The 22858-nt window shown below is 37.7% G+C and overlaps 1 pseudogene; it reads right to left on the reverse strand.

Moving 5' to 3' along the window:
• LOC131821066 (actin-related protein 2/3 complex subunit 5-like protein) overlaps positions 1-22858 on the reverse strand; it is a 59721-nt pseudogene that overhangs the window by 31705 nt on the left and 5158 nt on the right.

Consider the following 22858-nt stretch of genomic DNA (forward strand, 5'->3'; position numbering starts at 1 on the left):
CAGAAATGTCGAAAAAAATTAGAGCAATGGCGACTCAAAATGACATCCTGCTTAGTTTACAAGCTCTCACTTGTTCAGCAGTCTGTAGGACAAGATAGCCTGAGTCTCTGTGCCCAGGAAATCAGTAAAAGTCTCAGAAGCTGAGGGCAAGAATGTAGTGGTGAGCAAGAAAAGATGCTATCCAGGGCCATCACTTCCTAAAGTTTATGTTCTAGGAATAAATGTATACAAGAGCTGCCAATGATGGTGTACTTATTATATGCTAAAAACTGTTAAGCACACTAAATGCATTTTGTCATTTCCTTTATCTTCACAACAGCCATATAAGGTAGTTAATATCACCCCATTTTATATATAAGTTAGGAACCCAAGGCACAGAGAGGTTAAGTGACTTGTCTGATGTCAAACAGTTCTTAGAAGATAGAGTTAAAATTTGAATGAGGTATGTCTGACTCCAAAGCCCATGCTGCTATTCACGACATTATACTGTGCCACATAGATCTGTGGTTGAGGACTTTTGTGTTAGAGATGTGGAGGTTTATGGTGCCAAATAGGTCATCATACCTGCTCGCTAATACTATTGTCCTCAAGGACTTAATTACCACATTAAGGGAAGCATTAGAGACAATTTCACCAGGTATGCATGAATTATAATATTTGGTAACAGTTGTGATCCAGGCATGTGTGTCCTTAAAAAACAATTATGTGGTCATATGTTGGCCAGGGCCAAAGATAAGATGACATACATATTATTACTCAGGTGTAAACACCTTCTAGAGAACTGTGTCTGACCAGGGCATTAATTTCAACATATATCCTACTTGGAATGATGCTGTTTTCTCTCCATGTACATTTTTTTAAAGCCCCGTACAGTCATTCCCTACATACTTTATAAATGTGTAACAAGTTCTATAAATGTGGAATAAGTTCTAGGTCTCATGTCCTCCAAGCAATAGTTTCCAGATATCCTCTGTTTCCAACCACCCAGACTGGTTCAGAGGTATGAAAGACTTCAAAGGCCTTGGATCTGAGATTTTTTTAGAGAAAAAAAAAAAAAAGAAGGCAAACAGGTACCTTACTCAGAAGATTTAGAAAAGGTTATAATTATTTGGAAGTTTGATTATAGGAGCCAGTTAAATTTGTACAGGACCTCAGCTTAATGACTGAGGCAGGACATCAAGACTTGCTCATCAGGAGCTGCCCCTATGCCTCAAGCCAGTACCTACACCTCCATTATATATTGTTTCAATGTCTGCAGGTTTGGGTCACTCATTCAACATACCTTCATTAAAGGACCAACTATATGCCCAGCACTATGCTAGAAACTAAGAGGGTACAAGATGGACAAGACATAATTCTGCTCAAGATATTATATATATCTTGCTAATCAACCTCCTCAACAAGTAGGAACCATAGAAAACTATAGAAACAAAAAGAGAAAGATAGGTTCCATGATTAAGTTTACTCAAGTCTGGGTCATTTTCCTTTTTGTCTTATTATTTCTTTGTCTCCTTCTCTCCACAACTTTTCTATCCCTGATCTCATTCTCTGAATCTCGGATCACCTTTCCTGTTATCCCCTCAAGTTATAGCTCATTTTTGTTCTTCACTATCTTCTTGCTGCTTCATGAAGATTTGTTCCCAACTCCCTTTGATGCCTGATATCTTCACCTATTCATAGTCATCACAGTACCCCAATCTTAACATATACACCAACAACAACAACAAAAACAACATAGCCTACAGTTTGAATTATGAGACCATGTGAATAAAAAAACTGGCAACCACTTGGTGGCAGCATACCCAAATTCAAATAGCAGAAACTGTTTTAAGTGAGAACAGCCTGAATTTACAAAACTAAAGTTAGAAAATGCCAGATATGCAAAGTTAAAGTTAGAAAATGATAACCATGTCACAGTTATAAAGTAGTATCAATTGTAGTTAGGAAGACTGAATTGAGAGTGTGTTACAGTCTTAATAACTGCAGACAGAGAGACAGAGATGCAAAATTTATTATGGGAATGGGGGCACATTTTCAGGGCCATAGCTACAAGAAAGAGTCCTAAAGTTTTAGCACTAATAGCAGAGAGCCTGTTGTGTCTCCATATTCCCTTAGAGAAAACTGAACTTAGACTAACTGAGTAATCCAGACAATTGAAAACAATGATAAGCCAAATGAAATGTGTATGTAGACATTTCTTTTGGTATAATGGGTCGTAAAAATAGAATACTTACAATAATAAAAGCAGCAAGTATGTGCTTTGGGAAACGCACACACAAGGAGTCAAATTCTCCTCTAGGATTTGTATCAAAAGTCAAATGAGTTTTCACTGATGCTGAAGTCAGTGGGTTGTCATAGATGCCCTCCTGAGGCTCTTCTATTGTACACAGAAACTATATTCTAATTGTTAAGTACCTAGACCAGCACAATTATTAGTAACCCAGCACAACAAACTGTCCCATATCTTTGGAAATATGGGGCTCAGAATAGCTCTGCAATTGGCCCCTTAGTCAAATGATATCAACTGATTAAGGAAGGCCTATACCTTGCATCCTAGATACCTGAAAAACAAATATCTTCTCCATCTCTCATTAAAGCTTTTCTATTTCTAGGGAAACCTACAGTTTTCATCCATAAGACACGCAAGCTGAGAAGTCCTGTAGTAAAAACTATGAAGTATCTTAGCTTAGCTGGCATGCATATAGTCAATGTCAATCAAACATATATATTGAGCTCTTACCGTGGGCCCATCCCTGCGCCAGCAGCTATAGGATAGACAGAAAAAGTACTGGCATGGTGTCTGATCTCAAGTGCTTAACCATGTAGTTGTGAGATAAGATTAACATATAAAACAATTGTATAAAAGAACATATATTGAGTTGGATTATTCAGAGAGTAGGTACAATGTCATAGAAGAAAGTCAATGTGGACTGGGGGTTTTGTTGAGAACTGCGAGGGGTCTGAGATTTTACTCTACTTAAATTCTAGCAAGTTGACCTGCCACAGTTTCATGGATACTGGTAGAAAATATGAGATTCCTGGATTAGAAATGAGAGACAATGTATTCTTCATAGCAATAACATTAGTAAGAGTATCTGCATTTTTGCATTGGTTCCATATTCCCAGTTCCTGAAGGATAATGTGAAGAAGGCCAAATGGCACCTGCACATCAAGTAGGTTGCATTATAGAAGAGGAACACTGAGCTGAGGGAACTCATGCTTAAAGAATATCTTTTACAATGAGCAATAAGCACGTCTGCCCTTTGTTCCAGATCTGTATTGCAAGGCTTTTCCCTATACAAACATCCTTAGAAAAATAGTCTGGTGGAATGGGAAGTCAGTGCCCTCACTTGCAAGATACTCAGATACATAAGAGACTCAGTAGTTAGACAAGTTGGTAGAGTCATGGCTTTGGGAGTGAGTGTAGATCACAGAACAAATGGCTAATATAAATCCATGTCCATTACAAAGCACATGTCCTAAAGAAAAGAGATTTCCCGAAATGGCTAATAAAATCCTAAAAATTCAGAGCTGCAAACACCTTTGTTCAACATACCCATTTTGCAGCCATGGAGAGAGAGTCCCAGAGAAGTCAAAAGGTCCTAATATTATTGTGATGTACAGCTAGCATGTTTCTTATGTCTGATTAGGTGGATGTATTCTGTGCCCACTGATCTATGTCCTGCTTTTCATAGTAGAATGATGGTTGAGCACCTCATTAGAAATAAAATTATTACCTGTACCAGGTTTACGCTAGTGTACTGACATCTGCAGCACTTGTTAAATGAACCATAAATCAAATACACTGAAGTCATTTCCCACCAAATCAAGTCAGGCTTTGGTCAAAAGAATTAACATTGTAATACACTTAATGCCTGACATTTGAAGAGGGCCTCTGACTAGATCACTTTGGATAAAGAGAAAATCTTGTGGAGTCATGAAATAGTACTAACTATAAATCATTTTGCAAGCATCCTAATCCAGAGCTGGAAGGTTAAGGGCAATAACCAACTTGAATTAACTATCTGGTGAAACCATCTAAGGATTCACAGGTCTTTCTTTACTAATCTATCTGCACTTCCCTGTTTTCTCTGGATTCACACGTGTTATAAATAGTACTACTTGTTTTGTCTAAGTATACCTTTGGTTCTTCTCAATTTGCATTGCAGCATAACTGTGACAAAGGGTGAGGGAGGAATATAAGAGCTATCCAGAGTATAAAACAAGAACCCAGAGTATAGATAGACTTTCTTGTATTTGTAGGGAATCTGGATAAGAATAATAATCCCAGAGTAAGAAAGTTAATTAGACTTAAATATATTTTCTGGATGGATTTCATTAAACCTAGCTCAGAAAGTCAGGAGTGTGTACTGAACAAATGAAAAATCTACTTGTGACTTTCTGATTTTATATGCAAAGCATGCCATGGTATGAGAAAATACAGCTTCTTTCATAACCAGAAATATACTGGCGTATGAAAGTCAAACACAGGATGAAGTTAAGTGTGACTCTCAGCCTCCACCTTCATCCCCCACCTCTACAGTTCCAAAACCCTAGGGTTGACTTAAAAGTCATTGCTATCTGTAACTGACTTAAGCAGAACTAGCTTGTTCTGGCTTCATAAATTACTTTAACATAAGACTTGTGTTGAGATCAAGGGAGGTGATAATCTCAGTGAACCTGGCAATATACACCTGAAGTATCGTTATTCATTTCTGGGCTCTGTATGTAACAAGAAACCTTCAAAATTGTAGTGTGTCCAGAGCAACCAATATGATTATGGAACTTTGTCTCAGCCTTTGAGAACTAGTTGGGGAACCTAAAGATGTTTAGTCAGGAAAAGATCTAGTGGGAAACCATTAGGAGTGTCTTCAAACCTTGGCAGGGTTATTATTTTTAATAAATTACTCAGTCTTCGTGGCTCCAGAGAATAACAGTGGGGCTATTGGCATGGTTGAAAAAGAAAACAGAATTCAACTCAGTGAAAGAAGCAGGGCAGGATAAATCTTCTGAATAGAAGAATTGATTTGCAGTATTACCCGCCCCCCCCCCCAGGACTTCGTGTACTCACAGGGTCTGGCAGTCAGGACCTTAAAGTGGCATGCTTCCACTAGACACCAGGACCCTCAGTCTTCTGGCTGCAAAGCCTCTGCTCTTTGAGCCCATTAGATTAAGAACAATCCATCTCTGAACAGAAGAGTTGGGATGCTACAAATAAAACCGTTAGTTTTTTCTGAGAAATTTCATATTATAAGACACTGGAAGAGGAAAAAGTTATCTAAGCTTCCAATTAAGTCCATACTGCAGACCCAGACTGACAGTGCCAATGGTTTTACTCTTTGTTTCTTCTAGAGTCTTCTATCAGTTTACTGGAAAACCAAGCTGTACTGTGGCCCAAACCACAACTATGCTTTACAAACAAGAGCCTCTGACATATGTAGTATGAATAATGCAGTCTGTAGCTCCCACTAGGATATAGACTCTTCTGAATATCTTTCACGTCCTTCATCCAGCTCTCTGGTCTATGCAGGATATTGCATGTTTCCTCTCCACTAAAAGGAGCACCTTTGCAGATGTAGTAACTCTAAATTCAGTGCTTTCATCACAAAGAACCAAAAAGGTAGAACTTTTCTCTGTTGTACTATATTTTCCACCACTTAAGTATGCTGAGGCATGCCTTATTTGCTTAGGACCCATTGCACAGAGAAGAGGAGAAATTAAGACATGCATCTGCCCTTTCCTGCTCTTCTTAGTTTTTCTCACAGTACAGACCAAAAGGGAAAACTCTTCCCCTTGTGCCTTCTGTCTGTTCACACCTAGCTATTGATATGCTAAAAGTGGAAATTTGGGGAATTTAGAAAATCCTCTCAACAATATCTAGTTTTCAAGCTATATTCCTGGTATAGAACTAGATCATGGATGTAAAAAGCTGAAGGTTAATGTTTTCTTTTGTATCTTGCTCTCAATCTTATTTCCTTATGAGTACTACTTAAGCTAAGAAAAAATCATGTACCCTAAAATGTAAATAAGAAAACACATCTATATTTTTTCAAACTATTTCCTCTATTACATACTTTTATTTATTCAGCACTATTTGTGATATATGCATTTTGTATGTTACAACACTATATAAATGATTCTTTCAGAAACATGTGAAAGAAACCCAATTAAAACTACATTGAGATATTACCTTACACCAGTTAGAATGGCCAAAATTAGCAAGACAGGAAACAACATGTGTTGGAGGGGAGGTAGAGAAAGGGGAACCCTCTTCCACTGTTGGTGGGAATGAAAGTTGGTGCAGCCTCTTTGGAGAACAGTGTGGAGATTCCTCAAGAAATTAAAAATAGAACTTCCCTACGACCCTGCCATTGCACTACTGGGTATTTACCCCAAAGATACAGATGTCGTGAAAAGAAGGGCCACCTGTACCCCAATGTTTATAGCAGCAATGGCCACAGTCGCCAAACTATGGAAAGAACCAAGATGCCCTTCAACGGATGAATGGATAAGGAAGATGTGGTCCATATACACTATGGAGTATTATGCCTCCATCAGAAAGGACGAATACCCAACTATTGTAGCAACATGGACGGGACTGGAAGAGATTATGCTGAGTGAAATAAGTCAAGCAGAGAGAGTCAATTATCATATGGTTTCACTTATTTGTGGAGCATAACAAATAGCATGGAGGACATGGGGAGATGGAGAGGAGAAGGGAGTTGGGGGAAATTGGAAGGGGAGATGAAGCATGAGAGACTATGGACTCTGAAAAACAATCTGAGGGTTTTGAAGTGGCGGGAGGGTGGGAGGTCGGGGTACCAGGTGGTGGGTATTATAGAGGGCACGGACTGCATGAGCACTGGGTGTGGTGCAAAAATAATGAATACTGTTATGCTGAAAATAAATAAAAATAAATTTAAAAAAAATAAATAAATAGATAAAAAAGAAACCCAATTCAAACAGTTTAAAAAAGAAAGAAAAAGAGAGAAAAGAGGGAGGGAGGGAGAGAGGGAAGAAGGAAGGAAAGACACTTACTAGCTTGTAAGTTCAAAGGGTGACCTGCCTCAGGTGAACTGAAGAGCTCACATACTCTATCCTCTCAAATCTCTTCTATGTGCTGGGTTCATCCTGCAGACAGACTCTTTCCATGTGCAAGGGAAGATGTCTGCCCACAGCTCCATATTTATATGCTCCCAGTTCAGAAGTCCAAATATAAAAATGTTTGTATCCACCTCACCACCCAGAAGTCAATCTAGAGAAGGCATATGGTTAGCCCTGCTTAGATCTGTTGCCCATCTCTACACCACTGTCATCAATGAATAGGAAACTACCCTAGATTATGCCATTACCACTATAGCCAGGTTGGGATGGGGAGGAGGGGAATCATGATTAATTACCCCACTAGTATAACATGGATTGGCTGAAGGGACAGTCCCTCAAAGGACACAGAGAGTTGGATATAACAAAACATCAGATATTGACCTCAGAAACATCACCTCAGTCCTTAAAATTCTTCAACTTATTCTCACTTAATTGAAATTAGCTAAACACCTAACTAATAAAAAGTGGTAATTCATCTGCATATTCCCTATACTTATTATGGAGTCCTTAAATTTCATGCAGTGTTGTTGGGATATATTTTGTTCTCTTGGCACATATAGTTATGTGATATGATAAACATAAAATAAAAATTTGAGGATCACGGATTTAAAAAAATAAGAAGCTAAATTCTTCCCAAAAGTCACAAAGCTGTATAGCAAAACTGGAATTCAAAGCCGATCTTGACTGATTCTTAATGCCCTTTCCCTTTCCCTTATATCTTAGATTCTAATACCACCCCTTGAGTGGTATCTAGTGCCCTCTGCTACCACCTTTTAGCCCCAGTCAAAACCAGCTCTGAGAAAAGGAGTTAAATTCATTCACACTCAACTGTCTGATGCTGAGTGAGATTCTGATTTCTCCTAGGCAAAATTGTAATTTGGTGTGTATCAACTTTAGGTAGCAGAATGGCTTCATAATTAAAGGGGATAAATTTAGGACTCAGTCCTGTCTCCAACACTTGCTAGGTGTGTGATCTTCAGAAAGTTATCATTTTGAGAGTCAGGCTAACTCATCATAAAATGGGGATAGCAATATACACCAAATGGCAATGTTGTAAGGATTAACAGAGTTCATTCTGTTATAATTCCCACCTCAGAACCTGCAAAACAGTTCCTGTTAAACAGATACTTTCCCTATGGCAAAGAGATAATTTAAGTTTTGTTTTTAAGCCATAAAATGATAAGAGTTTGGAGAAGGCCAGAGGTTCTTCCTTTTCCTCTGAAATCAAATAAAAATGTCTTACAAAGAATTAGCACTTTATACATCCTTTTAAAGATTTTCTTTATTTGAAAGAGAGAGAGAGAGTGAGAGAGAGTGCACACACAAACAGAAGAAAGGGGTAGAGGGAGAAGCAGTCACCCTGCCAAGCAGGGACTTGATTCCAGGACTCTGGGATCATAAAATGAGCTGAAGGCAGACGCTTAAGTGACTGAGTCACCCAGGCATCCCTAACATTAGCATTTTAATTTTTTCCACATATACTAGCTCTTTTGCTCATACTTCAAAGATTTTATTTTATTTATTTGACAGAGAGAAACAGTATGAGAAAGAACACAAGCATGGGGAGTGGGAAAGGGAGACGTAGGCAGAGCTCCCGCTGAGCAGGGAGCCAGATGAAGGGTTTGATCCCAGGACCCTGGTATCTGAGCCAAAGGCAGATGCTGAATGACTAAGCCACCCAGGTGCCCCTCCTTTGATTATTTTAACAACCCATAACAGAGACAGGGCAAACCCTGTTAAGCATTATTTCACTGATTAGGAAATGCAAGTCTGAGAAAGTTGAGTCACTTTGCCAGAACTGAGGGGGTTTTTGCCCTCTAATTCAGAACAATCTTCCAGTAGAGAAGAACATGTAGTTCTCATGTTGTTCTACTGAGTTCTCATACTGAGTTCTCTCAGTAGCCATGGTGGGGGAAAGAGCAGTCTCTGACAGAATTTTTTCTCCTCCTCTTCCTTTCCCCACCACTAGGTTGGTCAATCTGGGCTGTTCATCTTGGGTTCATCAGGGATGCCATGAAAAACTTGCTTTACATATAAAACTCATGTCAGTGTAACAAAAGATCATCTCCTTTCATAGTTGATAATGCAACTTTTTGTTGTTTTAAGTGATATATGTCTCAAAGTTAGAGTTATTCAGTCCTAACTGTCACCCCATATGAAATTCATTGCTTCCACAAGCCTTTTTTTCTAGTGCTTCTCAGCAGGCATACAGTCCCCTCTCATGAGTCTCCGCTTCACTGACTGTCTCTCCCACCAGAAAGTCTACGTAAGGAATAGGCCTGTATCTGATTTATCACTATATCACCAGCACCCAGCATAGAGCCAGGCCCACAGGGTGAGGAGCTAAGCCAACATTTGTTAAATGGGGTGATCATTACACAAGAATTAAACTATTTTTTTATATAACAACAATTAAAGAATGGTCCCTGCTTTCCAGGGGTTTAGTGTCTACTTGGGAATATTTTACAGCCCCCATTACAAGATCCTGGAGATGAGTGGCTGGGTTTTAATCATCTCCATATCCCAGTCACCTCACATAATTCTTGACATACCCAGTGCTTTCTAAACTTGGCCAACCAACTACCCTTAATAGTAGGGTAAATACAGATGCCTGAATGAATATAGGGATCTAGTCTAAAGTGCCCTTCACAAGCAGAACTTTCTTTCAAGTCTTTTTTTCTACCTTAAAAAAAATTTTATATAAATATTACATTCCACAACACAGCCATTTATGCTTTTTAAAAATAATTTAAATTACCTAACACTGAGTAAAAGTATGCTCCAGAACGATACCAATGCAATGCTAACTCAGATACCCATCCAAGCAGGTAATCTCTAGATTCAACTTATCAGACCCAGTGGAGGACTTCATGGCAGTTTTCATGAAGAAACTGGTCTTTCCTGAGGCTAATTGGCACTATTAGGAGTAGGATGAATTGCACTTGGATTTTGTTTAAAATGATCTTCTGGAATGCCTCAAATGTCAAGCTCCAATTGATAAGCTAGGCAGAATCCCAGAAGCAGGAAGACAGCCTTCCTTGGGGGAGGAGGGTCAGGGAGTAGGGATAGTGTACAAGGGGCTGGCCGCTTAGAGGCATTTTGTTTTGCACCGGACTTGGAGAACTCCAGTAGTTTAGTCACTGGCCCCATTCAAAAGTGTCTGCTCTGAAAACAGTGGGTCTGATTGTGTCATAGGACCATACGTGGACCAAAGGTACGGGTACTTGACAGATGAGAAAAGAGCATAAACAATCTAAAAAGAAAGAGGCATGGATGGCATTGCTTGAAATCATTGTTAGACTGAAAGGAAAAAAATACCAATTGTAATGAATTAGAGAAAAACAAAACAGTTTTCAAGAAGACAGTACCTATGATTCCAAGGCCAGTTTTGTTGTTGTTCTGTTTTATGACCCCATACTGAGCTCTGATCATAGTTTTTCTTGAGTTCCTAAACAAGGCTGTAGTGAGAGCCCTATCCCCAAATGTTTTATGTTATATCATAAAGTGAGTGGTTGGCAACAAATGGGACAGCTAAAATAATGTGAAAGATGCAAAATTGACCAGAACTTCAATTTTAATAAGCATATGAGTTGCTTGGGAATTTTTTTAAATGCATATTATGATTCATTAGGTCTGGTTGGGGGGGATCCAAGGTTCTGCATTTCTAACAAGCACTCTGATGATTCCAATGCCTACTGATCCAAAGAGTACATCTTGAGTAGCAAGGGTCTAGATCTAGATCTTTTCCTACTAATGCTTATCTCCTGGGTTCACTTTCAATTTTAATAGTCCCTATGTGGGCCCTTGAGATTTCAGAGGAGAGGTACAATTTGAATTTACAGCAATTGATTTTTACTCTGTGCTTTCATTATGCATAATTTTTTTTTTTTTATTGAGTGCTGTGTACTACAAATAATCCTGTCTCCCCAGGGATAAGAGAAATACATCTGGAACTAAAGAAATCAGGCTATAGGCAATACAAACAGTAATAATTTGGGCAAGAAATTATTTTCAAGTTACTAATGTTCTGTGACCTAAGACACAAACACAAATCTAACACAGATATGGAGGAAAAGGAATAACAGTTATATTATCCACTATTTTACAAGTGCTCTATTATGAACATTGACAATGAAAGCTTGGTTGATACAACAACCAAGGGATGTAAGTGGAAAGATTCTAAGCAGGCTGCTTAACACATAGTAACTGTTCAAGAATCAATAAATCTTTAAACCACCAAAGGGAGATTTCAGACAGGGGCAGAAGAGATATATAATGGGAACCAGAAAAACTTAGAAATACAGAGGAGGACTATCAGGGTTCTCCAGAGAAACAGACCCAGTTTTATTTACATACACACACACACACACACACACACACACACAGAGATATTATATATAATGTATAGCCAATTATATATATATATACATATTATACATGTATATGCATATGTATATGTAAAATAGACTTATTTTAAGGAATTGACTCACATATTTGTGAAAACTGTCAAGTCCAAAATCTGTAGGGCAATCTGGCAAACGGGAAACTCAGGCAGGAGAGGATGTTGCAGTCTTGAGGCAGAATTTCTTCTTCTCCCAGAAACCAGTGTTTGCTCTTAAGGCCTTCAACTAATTGAATGAGCCCACACATATTATCAAGTATAATCTCTTTCACTTAAAGTCAACTAATTGCAGATGTTAACCACACCTACCAAATAGCTTCACAATAATACTTAGATTCGTGTTTGAGTAAATAACATTGAGTAATATAGTTCAACCAAGCTGACACATGAAATTAACTGTCACAGAGACCATTCTAGGTCAGTGGTTCTTAGCCTTGATTTCACATTAGAATCTCCTGAGGTTTTTTCCTTTTAAACACTAAAGCCAAGCCTCACTCCTAAGAGGCTCCATAATTTTTAATAGTTCCCCCACATGACTCCAGTGATCAGTGTAGTCAGGGTGGAGAACCACTGATACAGAGACCAATACTCCTAATTTTAAAGATAAAGAAACTAGATCCAAAAAAAAAAAAAAAGATTTTCCAGCATCCTTTAATACTCAGGGGCTAGATCTGCTAGATCTGGGATTCTTAAATTGTAACCCAGTATGTTGCTAATACCTACATTTTCATCTTCATCCCCTGACTAGGTGAATTTACAAATGGGTTCCATAGTATAATCTTTAGAATTTTGCTTGAAAATAATTTGGTGTTGAGGTGAGGAAGAGTAGGTAGGATGTTACAGATAAAACAAGAGAGATCATGAGGTGTTGATTTTTGGACGCAGATAAGGAATACATGGGGGTTCTGGTACTATTCCCAGTATTTTTTTATTAGTCTGAAATTGTCATTAATACTTTTTAAATCAAAAACCAAAAAATGAGATTCTAACTCTAAATCAAAGTATCAACTACAATTAACTGGCTTCCACTGGATCTGAAGAAGCTTTCCCCACTTTAAAACCCTAAAGCGGGGCGCCTGGGTGGCTCAGTGGGTTAAAGCCTCTGCCTTCGGCTCAGGTCATGGTCTCAGGGTCCTGGGATCGAGCCCCGCATCGGGGTCTCTGCTCAGCGGGGAGCCTGCTTCCTCCTCTCTCTCTCTCTCTGCCTGCCTCTCTGACTACTTCTGATCTTTCAAATAAATAAATAAAAATCATTAAAAAATATTTAAAAAAAATAAAACCCTATAGCTAGAAGCATATAAGAATAGTCTGGTCAGTCATGGTCACTTCCCTATAATAGTAATTGAGTACTGATTCCTGAAATGTAACCAGTCTCTCAAATAATTTTAAAAATTTATCTCATGTTACTAACAAATGGAACACTGCCTGTTAAAGAGCCATAAATATTGGAAATTCAACTGCATAATACAGGCCTGGCCTTAGTGAATTGCAAAGCTCTGAGACTGAGGCGTCCAATATTAAGCATAAAAAGATTATTCTGCTATTGTTGGGGAGATTATTCTATAGATGTCACTTAGGCAGGATTTGTAAATAGTGTTGTTCAAGTGTTCTGTAAACTTGATGATTTTTCACCTAGTTGTTCTATCCATTATTAAGAGTAGAATATTGAAGTCTCTGAAAATTACTATTAAATTGTCTATTTCTCACTTTAATTCTTTCGGTTTTTGCTAGATGTATCTTGGAGCTCTGTTTTTAGGTGCAAATATTTATAACTGCTAATATCTTCCTGAAAGATTGACATTTTTATTGTCATCACATGCCCCTCTATCTCTAGTAATATTTTTTGTTTTAAATTATATTTTCTGGTATAAGTAAAGCCATCCCAGCCCTCTTATAATTTCTGTATTACTTTTTCCATTCTTTTATTTTCAACTTATTTGTATCTTTGAATCTAAAGTATATCTCTAACAGACAGCATATAGTTGGATCTTGTTGTTGTTGTTGTTGTTGTTGTTGTTTTAATCCAGTTTAACTTTCTTTGCTTTTTTTTTTTATTTTATTTTATTTTTTTTTAATTTTTTATTTTTTATAAACATATATTTTTATCCCCAGGGGTACAGGTCTGTGAATCACCAGGTTTACACACTTCACAGCACTCACCAAATCACATACCCTCCCCAATGTCCATAATCCCACCCCCTTCTCCCAAACCCCCTCCCCCCGGCAACCCTCGCCAAACTATGGAAAGAACCTAGATGTCCATCAACAGATGAATGGATCAAGAAGATGTGGTATATATACACAATGGAATACTATGCAGCCATCAAAAGAAATGAAATCTTGCCATTTGCAACAACATGGATGGAACTAGAGCGTATCATGCTTAGCGAAATAAGTCAAGCAGAGAAAGACAACTATCATATGATCTCCCTGATATGAGGAAGTGGTGATACAACTTTCTTTGCCTTTTGATTGAAATGTTTAATTCGTTTACATGTATTGTAATTAGACATAGGGTAGGATTCATGTCTACCATTTTGTTATTTGTTTTCTATACATTGTATTTTTTTTGTTTCTCTCTTACTCCCTCACTGCCTCTGTTTTAAGTGAATGTTTTTTAATATGCCATTCTTATCCTATAATGATTTCTAATTATATTTTTAGTTACTTTATTTGTGGTCATCCTAGGGTTTATAAGATACATCTTAACATAGCAGAATCTACTTACATATTTATAGTAACTTAATTCCAGTGAAATATAGAGAATTTGGTCCAATATAGCTCCCTTCTTTCTCCCCTCCTTTGTGCCATTACTGGTGTATGTATTACATCTATATATGTTATAAACACAAAAATGCAGTGTAATGACTATTGAGTTTTAAATCTTTACCTTTTAAAGGACTTAAGAGAATAAAGGAGAAAGAATACAATGTAAAGGTCTTTTATATTAACCTTCATATTTATCATTTCTGGAACTCTTCATTTCTTCCTATGAATTTGAGTCAATATCTGGTGTCATTTGCTTTCTCCAAGATAGATCTAGTCCCTCTCCTCTCCTTGTGGCATTATATATGTTGCATCTTTATATGTTATAACCCCAACAATTTTATAGTCTTTTATGTAATTAACTTCTAAATCAGTTAAGAGAAAACAGAGAATATATGTAGTTTTATACTTATGTACTTTGTTTCTTTGCATGTGTTTTGAGTCTCACTTCTTTTCACTTTTGGTCTCACTCCTTTTCAGTCTGAAGAATTTCATTTAATATTTTTTGTAAGACTGATTTTCTAGCAAGTCTTTTGTTTTTGTTTATATGGGAATATCTTCATTCTGCCTTCATTTTTGAAAGATATTTTACTGGATATAGAGTTCTTCATTGACAATTATATTTTCTTTGAGTGCTTTGAAAATGTCATCCCACTGCTGTCTGTCCTATACTATTTCTGGTAAGATGTTGACCATTAATTTTATTTTGGTTGCCTTGTAGATGGTATGTAATTTTTCTCTTGTTTTCAACATTTTTCTCTTTCTTTTTGGTTTTCAGCAGTTTAAATATGATGCTTCTGGCTGTGGCTCTTCTTATGTCTATCCTATTTGGGATCCAGTGATCACTTTTTATTTCTTCAAATTTTTTTCTATCTTTCTTTCTCTCCTTTCTTTCTGGGAATATGTATGCTGGTACATTTAATGGTGTCCCACAGGTTTCTGAGGCTCTGTTCATTTTTCTTTGTCATTGTTCCTCAAACTTCCTGATCTCTATTAATCTATCCCCAAAGTGACTAATTTATTATTCTAACCAATTCAAATGTGCTGTTGAGCCCCTCTAGAAAATTTTTCACTTTGGTCGCTAGACTTTACAATTCCAGAGTTTTTATTTAGTTCTTTGTTATAATTTCTCTCTTGATTGATATTCTCTATTTGATAAATCATTATAATCATGTTTTTCTTAATTCTTTAAATATGGTTCCCTTTAATTCTTTTTTTTAAGATTTTATTTATTTATTTGACAGAGAGAGAGATCACAAGTAGGCAAAGAGACAGGCAAAGAGAGAGGAGGAAGCAGGCTCCCCGATGAGCAAAGAGCCTGATGCAGGGCTCGATCCCAGGACCCTGGGATCATGACCCGAGCTGAAGGCAGAAGCTTTAACCCACTGAGCCACCCAGGGCCCCTCCCTTTAATTCTTTGAACATATTTATAATAGCTGTTTTCAGGTATCTGTCTGCTCAGCTGAACATTTGTGGCCCCTAAAGACAATTTCTAGACAATTTCTGCTTTTTCCCTGTGTATGAGTCACACTTTCCTATTTCTTTCATGTCTCATAAATTTTTGTTGAAAGAAATAACTTTTTTTTTATAAACATATATTTTTATCCCCAGGGGTACAGGTCTGTGAATCACCAGGAAGAAATAACTTTTTTTAATTAGATATTATAGCAACTCTGAATTCTAATACTGCCCAGGGTGGTCATTGTTGCTGGTTGGTTTTTTTGTTTGTTTGTTTCTTGATGTGCCTAGACTAATTCCTTGGAACAAATTTCCCCTGCAGTATATGGCCTCTGATGTTCCTGCTGTTTTTCAGTTTCTTTTTTAAACCTGCCTTCCTGAGGGTTTTTACTGGATAAGCATAACTTAGTGAGCAGCCAATAACTGGTCAGAGGTTGTACTTAAACACTTTCAAAATTCAAGCAATTTACAAGCCTACTTCTACAAGGCCTCACATTTTTAAATTATGATGTGTTAGTCACCATACAGTACATCATTAGTTTTTGTTGTAGTATTCTATAACTCATTGTTTGCATATAACACCCAGTGCTCCATGCAATCCATGCCCTCCTTAATCCCCATCACCAGGTTCACCAATCCTCCACCCCTCCCTTCTAAAACTCTCCATTTGTTTCCCAAGGCCTTACATTTATCCAGGGATGAGTATCTTGCCAGGGACCCTTCTTGTCTCTCTGAAGTGGGCACAGCTTTGATATGTGCACAGCCTTGCAGACCACCAGAGGTAAGTGGGATTTTAGCAAGGACCCCTTTGGTTGTCTATTTGCTAAATCTTCCTGTTAAATTTCTGGCTGATGTTTTGTTGATTTTCCCCAAACAATATGATTTCTAAGGCTAACAACAACCTTCCCAATTCTTTGCCACTGGTATTGACATTGTCTTTGACAGTACCCTTGGACATGGATTTTTTCCACACTATGCTCCAAAGTCAACTCCAAACAAAGCCAGCTCCCTCTGACAGCATTCACTGTCTTTCCTGCCCTCTCAGGTAGAACTTCTCTTCCATGGAGCTGGAAGACGGTGGTAAGTCCAAGTTAAAACATCACAGATTCGCACTATCCTTACCAAGATTCAGTGGATTTTCTTGAATAAATGCCTTTCAATGGGTATGGCTTTGGTCAATTTCCAGACTATTTTCATGGTTGTATAGACAACCTTGTTCAGCCTTTCATTCAGAGTCAGAACAGAGTCATGAAGACAGATTAATCTAATTTAATCTTCAGAGAACTGGAGTATATAGAACTCCATGGAATGCAAACCATATTCCTTAGAGGCCCATGGCATTTGACTATCCAGACTATGTTTCCCAGTGTGTGATCCCTGGACCAGTAGCATTATATACAGCCATGATAGCTTGTTAAAAATGCAGGCTCCTTGCTTCCACCTCAGATTCCATTGTCTGCATACTATAGATTGAGGAATAAAGACCTAAAGCATTAAGTCCTCAGAAGCCATGTTTAAAAAATTCATGTTTTTTAAAAGTTTCATAAAAATTAGTCATTATTACTTCATCACAGGCTGTATCACACTAATCATTCACAGATCAGGACCCCATACCTCTTAGATTTTCTAGTCTTTTTTTTTTTTTTTTTTTTTTTTTAAAGATTTTATTTATTTACTTGAGAGAGAGACAGTGAGATAGAGCATTAACGAGGAGAAGGTCAGAGAGAGAAGCAGACTCCCCATGGAGCTGGGAGCCTGATGCGGGACTCGATCCCAGGACTCCAGGATCATGACCTGAGCCGAAGGCAGTCGTCCAACCAACTGAGCCACCCAGGTGTCCCTAGATTTTCTAGTCTTAACAAAAGCCCTGCTGGCCCAAAAGCAAGCTCACATGTAATTTTTGAAGAGGTTTTTAAAGAGGGAGATTTGGCACGAAATTGTAACTACTGTTTACTTGTCACCTTAGATTATGGGACAAGAAAAGCCTAGCTCTTATGAGGAGTGCCACATGCCTCACTGCTAGAGAGGGCAGCCTCAGAGCATTACAAGAAAGAAGGAGGAGGGATACAGAACTCTTGGAATGGAGATTGCACTTGAAAACAGTCATGAAAACGTAGAGGAAAGCAAGGAGCAGGAGAGGCAATACCTGAAGGGAAATGTAGAATCTCTGATTACAAATGGTATTTCAAAATTTAAATAGTAATAATAATGTTTCCTCATGTGTACAGCCTTTCCCAATTTTCAAAACTCCTTAACTTCCATTTTTTGTTTGTTTGTTTGTTTGTTTCTTCTTCTCAAACATTCTGTGAGTTGGGCAGGGCAAAAGTCATTATCCTCAGTCTCTCTTATACTACCCTACAGTTTTGTTGTCAGCTCTCTCTATATATTTATGATGCCAGACTTCATGGGTTTAAATCTCTCCTCTGCCACTTACTAGCTGTGTAACCTTGAGCAAGATACTTAGCTTCACTGTGCCTCAGTTTCTTTACCTAAAAAAAAAATAATATAATAGTTATACATACTATATAATGTTTCTCTGAGTATAAAATAAGTTAATATTTTTTAAAGATTTATTTATTTGACTGACAGATCACCTCACACCAGTCAGAATGGCTAAAATCAACAAGTCAGGAAATGACAGATGCTGGCGAGGATGCGGAGAAAGGGGAACCCTCCTACACTGTTGGTGGGAATGCAAGCTGGTGCAGCCACTCTGGAAAACAGTATGGAGGTTCCTCAAAATGTTGAAAATAGAACTACCCTATGACCCAGCAATTGCACTATTGGGTATTTACCCTAAAGATACAAATGTAGTGATCCAAAGGGACACATGCACCCGAATGTTTATAGCAGCAATGTCCACAATAGCCAAACTATGGAAAGAACCTAGATGTCCATCAACAGATGAATGGATCAAGAAGATGTGGTATATATACACAATGGAATACTATGCAGCCATCAAAAGAAATGAAATCTTGCCATTTGCAACAACATGGATGGAACTAGAGCGTATCATGCTTAGCGAAATAAGTCAAGCAGAGAAAGACAACTATCATATGATCTCCCTGATATGAGGAAGTGGTGATGCAACATGGAGGCTTAAGTGGGTAGAAGAAGAATAAATGAAACAAGATGGGATTGGGAGGGAGACAAACCATAAGTGACTCTTAATCTCACAAAACAAACTGAGGGTTGCCGGGAGGAGGGGGTTTGGGAGAAGGGGGTGGGATTATGGACATTGGGGAGGGTATGTGATTTGGTGAGTGCTGTGAAGTGTGTAAACCTGGTGATTCACAGACCTGGGGATAAAAATATATGTATATAAAAAATATATGTTTATAAAAAATAAAAAATAAAATAAAAAATAAAAAAATAAAAAAAAAAAAAAGATTTTATTTATTTATTTGAGAGAGAGACAGTGAGTGAGAGCATGAGAGGCTAGAAGGTCAGAGGGAGAAGCAGTCCCCATGGAGCTGGGAGCCTGATGCGGGACTCGATCCCGGGCTCCAGGACCCTGACCTGAGCCGAATGCAGTTGCTTAACCAACTGAGCCACCCAGGCGCCCCCCATAAGTTAATATTTTTAAAGTGCTTGAAAGAGGGCCTGGCACATAGTATCCACTATATACTTTTGTTAAATATACAAATTGAAAGCTGGGTAACACTGTGTGATGTTGGGCCTCAATGTCTTCATCTGGAAAATGGGGGTGATGGTATGTGTCACACAAAATTGTGGTTAAATTTACTCTAATACTTTCATGGTGGAAGTGCAAATTGTAGTCAGCCTTTTGGAAAACAATTTGTCTCTATATATACAAATCTTTAATTTTTAAAATTGAACAACTAAAGTTAAATAAATTTCTATAACTCTAGAAGTAACACAAAATTTGGTGATGGAAGATTATTTTCCCATAAGTATAGTCATTGTGAATGAACTTATAATAACAGAAAGATGGAAGCAACAACAGAGTAAATCATAGTACATAAAGAATAAATTATAGTGTATTCACTTGGTACAATATTTTATGGGCATTAAAAATGATAGTAATATGGGGGCTTAAGTGGGTAGGAGAATAATAAATGAAACAAGATGGGATTGGGAGGGAGACAAACCATAAGTGACTCTTAATCTCACAAAACAAACTGAGGGTTGCTGGGGGGAGGGGGGTTGGCTGAAGGGGGGTGGGGTTATGGACATTGGGGAGGGTATGTGCTTTGGTGAGTGCTGTGAAGTGTGTAAACCTGGCGATTCACAGACCTGTACTCCTGGGGATAAAAATATATGTTTATAAAAAATAAAAAATTAAATATATATATATATATATATGTTTATAAAAAAATTTAAAAATTTAAAAAATGATAGTGATAAATGTGGTACTAGTATATGGAAAAATGTTTATGCTATGACCAGATAGTAAATTATATGTGTTGTTTGATTATAATTATATTAGAAAATTATATTTCCATTTTTTAAAAAATTATTAAAATTATAAGTGACTGAGATGACAAAATTAAAGTTTTACACTCTTGGGGTGCCTGTGTGGCTCAGTTGAGTGTCTGACTCTTGGTTTCAACCAGGTCATGATCTCAGGGTCATGAGACTGAGCCCCATGTAGGGCTCCATACTCAGCTGGGAGTACGCTGGAGATTCTCTTTCCTTCTCCCTCTAACCCTCTTTCTGCTCATGCTCTCTCTTTAAATAAATCTTTGGAAAAAAAATAAAGTTTTACTCTGTTTTCTAAACTGTCTATTTTTCTATTTTTAAAATGTAATACTAATCCCTACCATGTCTACATAACAGGTTTAGTGTGATTAAATGAGAACCTGACCTTTGTAAACTCTAATATAACAATCTAATGTAAGGTATTATTATTTCATAGAGAGTTATATACAATCTGTACAGACCCACATATGTGCTAAATGGCACTTCCATGCAGTTCTTCTCATATTTTCACATGAGGACACACATAGAAAAAGAAAATGGCCCTGCCCATCTGAGAGTGAGGGGACCAGTATCTCTGCACACCAAATGGAAATCTCTGCTCTGTTAGCCCTACATTTTATTTTTTATTATTAACATATAATGTATTATTTGTTTCAGGGGTACAGGTGTGTACACTCCCTTTACAAGAGGCAAAGAAATGTGGAATCCAAAAATCCAATATTTTGTGACCTTGGACATTTCACTTCACCTCTCATTTACTAATAGAGAGAGCAATATTCTTTCCCTTCCCTGCCCCAGAAGGCAAAGAGAGAATCAAGTAAGATGATGGTTGTGAAAGTGCTTTGTTTGGAAATACAGAAGATAAAGACATGTGATAAATGCTATTGTTCTTTAACATTTAAACCCCAGGAAGGCGCTTCAATGCTGGGGAGACTAGAAGCCAGTGTGTCTTCAAATGATACACATATGCTACCCATTTATTCTGCGAGTGCTTACTGAGTGGTCCTTTCTTGCAAAATACTGTGTGAGGTGCTAATAACAAAAATTTTGTAAGGAAAAAAAACTGATTTTTTTTCTCTGGATATAACAAGAAGTAACCCCCAAAGCCAGTTTTAAACCCATTTCTTTTGTCAGTGACACTTTGTACTAGTAATCAAGTGAAAGCCAACCAGTGGTAGCCCCGTGCCTGGGAACATCCACCAGTCAAGAGCAGATACACTCCAAACTTTAGCTATGGTAACGTGGTTACTGAAGTCCCTAAACACTTTTGCTTCTGGAATGCACCAATGCCTGAATTCCACATTTTCCAAAACCCTACATAAAAATAATCATCTTTTTTTCTCACATAATCTACACCTTAAAAGTGAAGATCTCCCTTGCTTAAACAAGCAATAAATTCTGCTTTCTGTTTCAGTCACTGTGTAGCATCCTTTAACAATCCTAAAAGATGTTATATAAATGAGACAAAGACAGCTTCTGTATATGAGTCCTATGTTGTTGACTTATTCATAACAGACTAGGATCTGTTCGCTCAAAAACCAATAAGTGCCAAACTCAAAATCTTTACATTTCTAATTGTGTTTTTTAAAGATTTATTTAGGTATTTGAGAGAGAGAGAGAGAGCGTGCACATGTGTAAACAGAGGGGCAGAGGGAAAGGGAGAGAGAGAATCCCAAGAAGATTCCCCTGAGCATAGAGCCCAAGGCAGGGCTTGATTCCTGAGATCACAAGCTGAGTCAAAACCAAGAGTCAGACACTTAACTGACTGAGCCACCCAAGCACCACTTTAGACACTGGGTTGTTTTAAATACAGCCCAAATAGGCAGATTTTTGCCATTTAGAGCCTACTGCTTCTATACCCACAAGTCACTGCTGCCCTTCAGAACTCTCTAACCTAGAAGATCCCCATTATACTGTTGAGCAACATTACCTAGACCTGTAAGCTCCCTGTCAATTCTCCTTCCCCTGGAAATTTTTTGCTGTCCTTCTCTCCTTCCTTTCTGGGTAGTGGACCCTACATTGTAGCCTTTTAAAGGTTTCATGCCATAAGGGACATCTTCACTACCTCCAGCCCATCCCCACCATGAAAAACCTATCAACTTGGCAACCAAATAAATCTCATTGTGTTACTGCCACCTTGTGGTCATACATTTTTTCCTTGATCATTCCCTATTTCTCCTCAAACTCACTACGAAGAGGAATGAGCCTGGCTTGACCTTCTCTCCTGGAGTTCTCAGATTGAAAAATCCATTCATATCAGTGGCCAGTTGATGGATATAAACTATAAGTGACCAAATTTGGAAGGAGGGAAGAGGTCACTATAGGCAGCTTCCTGGAAAATGTGGGAATTAGCTGAATAGTAAGATGACTAGGCAGAGAGAAGGATATAGAAACAAAAAGATGAAACCAAGAGAAAACAAGTCAAACCACTCAACGATAGTTTTTAAAATTCTAAGTCTTTTTCTTAAGATCTAGTAGATGTGATGAGCATTGGGTGTTACATGCAACTGATGACTTACTGAACTCTACATCTGAAACTAATGAGGTACTATATGTTAGTTAATTGAATTTAAATAAAAAAAGAATAAAGATCTAGTAGCATTAGGTATACTAATATGGGCCAAAAACTGAAGACTAGTTTTATCAAGTGGATCTGTATCTAAGTAGCATTTCAAAGGCTTTTCC

The sequence above is a fragment of the Mustela lutreola genome, chromosome X, assembly GCF_030435805.1.
Source record: "Mustela lutreola isolate mMusLut2 chromosome X, mMusLut2.pri, whole genome shotgun sequence".
In the NCBI taxonomy this organism is placed as follows: domain Eukaryota; kingdom Metazoa; phylum Chordata; class Mammalia; order Carnivora; family Mustelidae; genus Mustela; species Mustela lutreola.